This window comes from Protopterus annectens, chromosome 3.part0 (genome assembly GCF_019279795.1).
Source record: "Protopterus annectens isolate FY-2018-M chromosome 3.part0, PAN1.0, whole genome shotgun sequence".
NCBI lineage: Eukaryota > Metazoa > Chordata > Ceratodontiformes > Protopteridae > Protopterus > Protopterus annectens.
Window position 1 is genome coordinate 1,762,576,589 of NC_056731.1, and position 9,894 is coordinate 1,762,586,482.

Below are 9,894 nucleotides of genomic sequence, written 5' to 3' on the forward strand. Positions count from 1 at the left end.
TTATGTGGCGGATTCTAGCCCGACAGGCAGCTTACTGTGACCCTCTCCTTGTTCAGTCTGGTGAGTGGGACGTCAGTGTGTCCAACTATGGAGTCACCTATGACAAGTGTGTCTGGCATTGTGTTTGGCCTTAAGGGCTGTGACTGATTTGCACACTGACTTTGTGATCTATGTGTTGCTTGTGTTATGTCATGAGGTGGCAGTTGTTTGGGTGTCTGCTTTGGAGGCCTCTGCTGTTTTGGTAGATTTTTGATCAGTGCCTCCGAGTATGTCTTTGTGTGTTTATGTGTTTGATTTGTAGTTGTGAAAGTTCTATGTGAGACTGGATTTATGGTGTGTGTGGTTACCTTCTCCGCCTGTCTGGTTTTGCCAGTCCTGAGTTGAGAGAGCTCAGCCTCCAGTTTGGCTATATAGTTGCATCTCTCACATGTATTTGTGTTTTGTGGGAGGAGGAGAGGGTTGTCTGTGTACATGAGGCAATTGTAACATTGCCTCAATATTCCCAGATTCACTAGCTGAGCAGGAGAGGACGCTAGCAACTGACCCTTTGACATGCTAGAAGAAATGAAAAAGTTTGCTGTGTAACTGAGTCAGAAAGGACCTATAGGGAAGTGGGTACTCAAGGGGGTTTTAAGCTAGTGAAGTACTTTGTATAATATAGAAGTGCTTTACCTGACTAAAAAATGCTTTAGGAACAAGTGCTGAGCTTTACAGATAGAGAATAGACTGTTTAGATTACAAGTAGAGCAGTTCTAAGGGAAAAAAATGAAGAGCAGACTTTACTGAGCCAGAAATAGTTTAACCTTGTTTAACCGGCGCTGCCTGATGGTGCTCTAGTGGCAACTCTGTGCTAAATGCAGAAAAGGCAATAAGTCAGTAGTACAGGCTAGCACACTTTAGTGGGCAGCCAAACAATTAAATTAAACAGCAAACACTTTTCGACTTGAATTAGACTAATTTCGACTAAAATGTACTTTTAAGTGCAGATAATAAAAAATGCAGTAAATAACTATGAAAACAGTTAAAGCTTGCTCTAGGTAAGCAGTAGAAGGTAAAACAAATATAAAAAACAGCAGGATACTTAATCAGAGAAAGCAGTTGCTTTTTTTCAGTTCTCTGTAGCCAGGAAGACTCAACAGGACCACGTGGAGCTGTGTCTGAGCAATATGGCTTCAAAAAAATGCCAGAGGCAGATTTTAACCAGGGAACTTCAAAAGAGCTAGAAATGGTCCAAAATGACCAATTACTACAGCTTCTTGTGCTGAGGTCACTTCCCTCAAGGACAGGTAGGCTATTCAAGGCTCCCCACTCCCACTGGTGAGCTAAGAAACTTCCTTCTATCCAAGTAAGGCAATGGACAACACAGGAACTACAATACAGCCCAGGATACAGCAAGGCCTGTAAACTGGTCTAATTAGTTTAGGACTACTGTGGATCACCATCCATACTGACATCCTGATTTTTCATTAAAGTACATTACAGGTAGCATTAACTGAGTATTGTTGAAAATTGACAATGAAATCTTTATGATTATTAAAACCATAAGTAGGAAAGTACATAAACAAGTTACTTTTTCTTAATGGAAAACCCACCTGGCCTGCATACAGCTGAAGAAGAAATTAATTTTCTTTTGTTCAGAAAAGTAATTACATGGTTGTATGCCTCTAGGGCTGAAACTTGATGGTTTTTTGAAATCTGTGGGATACCCCTTACAAGAGGGTAGTTGGCATAATGGTTAAAGTATTTTCCTTGCAAACACAAAGTGTAAGGTCTGATCCCCACATGGGGTAATTAACTATGCTTAAAATAATCCCCAAGGGCAATTAGCCTACTCTTAATCTATAGGCATTTACATCACACTGTTTCCAATGATGGCTTCAAGCACTTTGTATTGTCAACTTCCTGCAAGCAAAAATTAAAAAAATACTATTTTTTTATCAAACTGCGTATTAACTACAGTATATATGAAGTATACCAGTTGCTGTATCACTATGCCATTATATGTATTTTAACTAAATGAAAATAGCATATAATGAAACTGCTTAATCATACAGTTTCGCATTTTTAATGATTTTTTTTTTATTTATATTCATTTCTTTTCATAATTAACCCATGTAAACTACCTTCTGTCACTAAGGTGGTCGTGCTAACTACAGAAGAAAGTCTTACTGCAATTCTCATGAATGTCACTCACATGGTTGAGTAGTGAAAATCACTTTGCTCTCACTAAATTTGTGTTACAGTCACTGGAATGTGCACACCAGTATGAGTGATTAGTAATGGACTACTCAAGGATAATGTTCTTAACACGACTGCCACATTCATTTCATTTCTTCTTTATAACTACAAATTATGTTTGACACAAAAAAATATTTATAATTTCATGCCATAAACTTTCACTCAGTAAGTACAGCTGTATAATGTAATAAATTGCACAACTAATTTCCACATTTGTTCATCTGCCAAAACTTGTTATTTGAAAATTAGGTCCATGATGTCTAACAAAAAGTCTACACGTTTTGATAAAATTGAATACATTTTACATAAAATAATACCATATTTACTTTCTGCAATGTTTATATTCATCAATGCAATGAGATAATAAAAAGTCAGAATTGTAAAACTTTTACGATACAGCCTTCCTGTGTCCTGACAGAGTGCTCATCAAACTATCTGGAGATATATAGAGCTGAGTATATTTTTCTGGCACTTCAGAGTTGTGTACTGGTAATTGTTGTTTGACTAATTTTATATAATTGCTGGCTGACTTCAGAGTTGTGCACTGTTATTTTTGCTTCACTGTATAGTTTTTCAGATCTCTGCTAAAGGTGCTGCTTTTCCCCTACCCACCCTCCCTGTCTTGTTGTTTAAATTTGGAGGCTTTTGCAGTTGCCCACCCCCACTGTAGATTTGATCTGGGACACTCCCCCCCAGTCCCATCTCTTTACCTCATTCTACCTAATAGACTCCTTCTGCACTTGTTTTTAGTCATTTTTAATTTAATTGCATTTTTCAAACTGTTTGGTCTAACATTGCTGTATACTCAAGTGTGTTAGCTTGCACTGCATTTGAATTGTTTTTACTGCTGTAATAGCTACTTTTCTGTATATATAAATATATATATATATATATATATATATATATAATATATCATATATATATATATATATATATATATATATATATATGTATATATATATATATATATATATATATATATATATATATATATATATCTGTATATCTATATATATATATATATATATATGTATGTATATATATATATATATATATATATATATATATATATATATATATATATATATATATATATATACCTTTGCTGTAACTAGTGTAGTCCAGATTCAGATTTGCTGTATCCAGGACTGTATGTAAGCTTCTGAGCCCCCCCAAGCTTTCTGTGTTGGAGGGAAGCCTTCTAGCTTATCAGTGGGAGTGGTAAGCACTAGTTAACCTATCTACCACATAAGGAGTGGTTTTGGCCCAGAAATTGTACTTATTGGCAATTTGTGCAGTTTTTCCATCTCTCTCAACTTTCTGATTTAAAAGCCCGCATTTGCACTTGTTTCCCCCCTTTCCTGTAACTAGTTTAGTCCAGATACAGATTCTTAGTTTTAATACTTGAATTTGCTCATTTGTGATCAGCACTTGTTCAGAACTTGAAAGCACTAAATAACCTACTAATTACTACAGCACTCAACCTTCCTCATTACCTAGAGGAAAACAGTTTTGGTACTTACTTTCCTCACTTGCTTAGAGAAAAACAAGCTTGTACTCACTTTCCTCACTTATCTAGAGGAAAATAGTTTTTTATTCAGGCATGTCCAAGGGTCAGCTCCCAGTGTTCTCTCCTGTCTATCTGATGAATCTGGGCATCTTGGGGCAATGTAGAAATTGCCTCATGTACACAGATAACCCTCTCCTCCTACCACCCAACACTACAACCTGTGAGAAATGCACTTATCTAGTCAAACTGGAGGTAAAGCTCTCTCCAATCAAGACTGAACTTGACAGTCAAGAGGAGAAGGTAAACACTTGCACCACACCACACTCATCACATAGTCTCACTAAATCTACACCACCAAAATCCACACACAGAAACACAAAAACATTCGCGGAGGCTCTCAATAATAAACTGCTGAAGCAACAGAGACCTCCAAAGCAGAAATGCAAGCAACCTCCACTCCCCAACACAACCCAAATGACACATAGCCCGCAGACTCAGTGTTCCACTCAACCACAGCCAATAAGGCAAAACAATGTACCCAATACACTAGTCATAGGTGACTCTATAGTCAGGCACACTGATGTCCCACTCACCAGGCTAAACAAGGAGAAGGTTACTGTCAGCTGCCTGTCAGGTGCCAGGATCCACCACATAACCCACGCACTCAGGTCACTCCACAACAAGTACAAATATAACTCTGTCATTGTCCATGTTGGTGTGACGGACCTAAGACGTACCTCCCTGGACTACATGAAAAGAGACATGGAAGGGCTCTCCGATCTTTTAGCCTAGGCAGATATGACCCTAGCCCTGAGTAGCATTCTGCCATCACCCAGAATTATGCTGTAGTACAAAGACAAAATGATTGACTTCAACAATTGGCTAAGCTTCTGGTGCCATTCTAAAGGGATCCAGTATCTATCTGCCTGGGATGACATGGTTGACAGACCATGATGCTTTGCCAGAGATGGCCTGCACCTGTCACCCCTCAGATTCCGGATACTGGCTAAGGTTCTTGCCGCCCCTATAGTGCCTTTTTAGGCAAGGTTCAAATGACAAATTCACTACCATAACAGGAACAGCCAAGCAAAAACTGAGGGTGATGCTACTCAATGCTAGAAGTCTAAATCTCAAAATGCACTCACTCGAGGCCCTCCTTAAAATGGAGAACATTGATATCTGTGCAGTGACTGAGACCTGGTTCAAGGCTCTAGAGAGCACCTCTGCACCACCAGGCTATAACTCATACCACACATTTCGGCCATGTAACCTGGATCGGAACACCAAAGGTGGAGGTGTGTCCATATTCATTAAGGATATCCACACCTCCAGGCTAGTTGCTCAGCATAATGCAGCCGAGGTTATCCAAGTGCAACTAACTCCGGGCAAAACTGCAATCCAAACTGTAGCTTGCTAAAGATAACCCACCATGCCCCAGAATTCCCACTCCTCTTTTCTTGATGTACTGTAAAATATTAGGGTTCAACCAAACACCCTAATAATGGGCGATTTCAACTATCCCACCATTAACTGGGAAAACTACTCATGTACCAACTCCTTCACTCAGCGTTTTCTGGAATTCATAAACTCCAATGCCCTGGATCAACTTATCCACACCCCCACCAGGGACAACAATATCCTAGAGCTAGTCATTACCAACATGAGTGACAGGTGTTCTACACATGAAGTCAATGCCTAATTGGTCCGATCCAACCATAATCTAATTACCCTAGATATACACATCCTGCCCCCACCCCCATTAAGGAAACCAAAGCCAACTTCATGCTTCTTAAGACAGAAGTGGTGAACTTCATGACACCCATGCAGATGGACAATACAGTTACGACTACTGAATCCTACACAATTGCACTTTATAAGCACTTAAATGAGTGCATGAATCGTGCTATCCCAAACAGAACCAAGACGCTATCCTTCAAAAAAAGGAAGCCAATCTGGTGGTCCCATGCCATAAACAAATTGTACAACAGAAGGAAGAAACTGTTGCAAAAGAGAGTAAAATCTCATGAGTGGAGGAGCTCCCTGGTCAGCCTCAGTAATAAGCTGCGATCCCTGATAAAATCCTCCAAAGCTAGTAAAAACAAAATCACCACTGATTCTAAAGACAACCACAAAGCATTCTATAGCTATGTCAAGAATCTCAATGGCAACACTCAGATCTGCTCTGAGTTACAGCACAATGGCACTAAATATACAGACCCAACTGATATTGCCAACATCCTGGCAGATAGGCTCAGTGCTAACTTTACCCCCCTCTCACCCCCTAAAGAGCCCAGCTCTATACCGGAAGAATGCAAAGTTCCTGTAATCACAGCTGCACAGGCAAAAACTACACTCTCCAAAGCCAAGAACACAGCATCCATGGGAACAGACAACATTCCAGGCTGCGTTCTACATGAACTACAGAACGAATAATTTTCACCCCACCTAAGTACCATGTTCAATCATAGCCTCACCTCAGGCTTTGTGCCTGCTGAATGGTGCACAGTGATGGTTATCCCACTACACAAGGGGGGAGGCACCACAGATCCCAGGAACTACTGCCCCATTAGCCTGATGAGCCTGGTCTGCAAGGCCATGGAACGTATCATCATGGAACTTATAAACAAAGACATTGGTAATCTCCAAACTCTGGACCCCACCCAGTTCGGGTTTGTAAAAGCAGATCGTGTCTCCAAAACCTGATAGACTTCTTTGAAGCAGTCACCAAAGCTGTAGACAAGGGTAAGGTGGTTCACACAGCCTATCTAGATCTTGCCAAGGTTTTCAACACCATCCCCCACTCTGGAATTATAGATAAACTCACTAAACTAGGTATAAATCCCTATGTCACAAGATGGGTTGCCAACTGGCTCACTGACAAAACCCACACTGTGAAAGTAGCAGACTCTAAATCCGACTTCAGACCAGTGACAAGTGGAGTACCACAGGGTTCAGTCCTGGGTCCTCTCCTGTTTGGTATCTACTTCTCTGAAGTACAGGCTAACACAGAAGGTCTTTGGCTAATGAAGTTCACAGATGACTGCAAACTAGGAGCCATAATCGAAACTCTTAACAATGTGGACATCCTACAAAAGGGCCTCACTGAGACAGATGCCTGGTGTCGAAGCCATGGCCTCAAGCTCAATGCCAAAAAGTGCATTGTCATCCCCTTTGGTAAAAACTCTGTACCCATGAACTACAACATAGGCGGTAGTATACTTAACACCAAAAGTGTTATAAGAGACCTTGGGACACAGGTGGACAGTAGTCTCTCCTTTGATAATCACTTCACCACAGTAGTCAGGAAATTCTTCTACATGGCACACCTCATCACAAAAGGTTTTTCATCCAGAAAAAAAGAGGTTCCCTTCTACTCATCACTCATTAGACCCATTATAGAGTACAACTCCCCTTTTGGTATGTACCTTACAAGACATCTACAACAACTGGAAAGGCCACAGAAATACCTCACAAAGAGGATTACTGGCCTCAAACAGATGCCCTACGCAGACCATCTCAAAAAACTCCAGCTTTACTCCGTCGCATATCGCCTACTCAGAGGTGATCTCTGCCTAACATACAAAGCTATGTCAAACCCAGAGCTGTTGGACATGCTCCACTTAAAGAAATCCCAGTCCCTCTGAGCTACACGCTCTAGGGACCTGAACCTTGTCACCACAATAAACAGAACATGCCAGAGGGATAAATTCCTGTCCCAGAGACTTCCCATACTCTGGAATAAACTACCTGTGTATATCAAACAAAGCTCCTTATTAGCAGTCTTCAAGAAAAATCTTGATGATTGGATGGGAAATAGGAAATTCACCCCAGGGATCACCTCTGTGGCTCTGCTCGACAGTGGCCCAGGAAAATAATTTTCTTGGGTGGCAAAAGCCAAGGTACCTTTTTGGCAGGTCTTGTATAGGCCCCAGGGCCAATAGCCTAGTGCCTACCTATGAACCTATGAACCTATATCCCAAGCATCAAACCAATGTTTCACATTACAGTTATTTTCAGGCAAATATTTCTTAATGGAAACATGCCAATCTGTGGTTAAGCTCACATTATGTATTCTTTAAAAAGAAGAAAATATGTCCAAGGAAGCCAAAGGTTACCCAGTAGGAAGTAAATACAATAAATGCTGCAAACAAACCAGGCATCCATCAAGGCTGCAAGGTATAAAACTGTAATACACAGAGTACAGAGGATAAGCACTTTCACATGAGTTGTTCTTCATCAGATCCACAGAATAAAACAACAGAACCCATTAAATACTAAACCATGTGCTTCAATTAACCAATAAAATACAGCAATCAATTATTGATGTATACTTCTTTTCTTAAGAATTAGTTTTAAATGAACAGAGGCATTAAGGCCAGGCAGTTTATCTGCCTGCAACTTTACAATCCACTTTGTCTCTACAGTTTCAGTTTCACTTATGCTGATTGTAAGTCCCATGGACTTGTGTACTTGGCCATATGTAAATACTGCACTTCATTCTACATGAGGGAAAACTGTTAGGATGCTTAAAGAGCGCATTCTTCAGCATATGGGTAACATTAGACATACGATACTTAATGCTCTAGCCAAACATGTTTCTATTTTTACTGATCATAGTTTTGATTTTATAGTGTTGAAATTGCTTTATTTTAACAACAGGCATAGTGATTTTAATAATAGACTTGAAACTGCAGAGACAAAATGGATTGTAAAGTTGCAGGCAGATAAACTACCTGGCCTTAATGCCTCTGTTCCTTTAAAAACAGTTCTTAAGAAAACAAGTATACATCAGTAATTGATTGCGGTATTTTATTGGTTAATTGAAGCACATGTTTTAGTATTTAATGGGTTTTGTTGTTTTATTCTGTGGATCTGATGAAGCACAACTTGCTTATCCTGTGTACTCTGTGTATTAAAGTTTTATACCTTACAGCCTTGGTGGATGCCTGGTTTGCAGCATTATGTATTCTTTCATCAGTCAAAAATGTAATTACCCTTTTCAGTCCTTCTAACTCTATTACATTCAAGTTAGCTGCCTCATTGCTCTGCAGTGGCAAACAGTAGAAAATGATACAACTGCATGTATAAGTACAGCAGTGCAAATAGAAAGTGAACAGTAACTTTATTTGCATAAATATGTATTTACATATTAATACCGGTGTGATAATAAGTATATCATAACAACAGCGTTACTTCATTTATTTCTGAAGGTAGATCAATATGGAATATAATAAAAAATCCTACATTTGAAAATTGTCTATGAAAATTAATTCAGTACTGCTTGTGAAACATTGCCAAGTTACTAAATTTTATGATGATGATGGTTACCGTTATGAAGGAATAATAATACGTCTCAAAAAAAATTAATCAATATTTATTTATTTATTTAGTTATTTATTTATTTATTTATTTAACATTTGTTGACCGGGAATGTCCGACTAGGTTCCACAGAGCCTGTTTTCAGCGGAGGCCCGGGGAGAAATGCTTCAGATGCATGTCTTTTCAATAGAAAATGGGAAGATTATATTACCTGCTTAGAAAAAAATCTAAATACTTAACTCTCACTAACACCTGCTGGATAATGTGTCGTCTAGAAAAATGCCTGCACTGACTGAATGCCAATGGTCTTTTTCCTTTCTAAATCAATCACTAAGTAAGAGCCATACTTGGTGGTGTCACCTGGAGAACAACATCTGGGATCATGCCACACATTCATTAACATGTTTCATTGCTCCATGTGCCAAACATGTCTGAATGACTGAATTAGGTAGCAATTTTAAACAATGAGATATAGTGTTGACATATTCATATTCTGGAACATGTTTAGAATTCTCACTATGCTACTAGTGGTTAAATATACACCACAAGCAATAAGCAAATTACCTGCACCCTTGGAACTGCCATTGGCTGTGTATGGATGAAACAGCAATAAGTTACTAGGCATTTTCAAATAACAGAAATGTTTTCTGCTTCTCTGTAACCTTTTCCTTGCTCAGTTTGATGATCTTACAAAATTATTACATGATATAATTTCTGAGGTTGCTAGTGTAAGCCTTCGGTACTATTCACATAAAAAAGAAAAATGTTTATGCAAAGGTCACATGTAAATGCATACTACAATTGTCACAAACCAGAAACTTATTTTA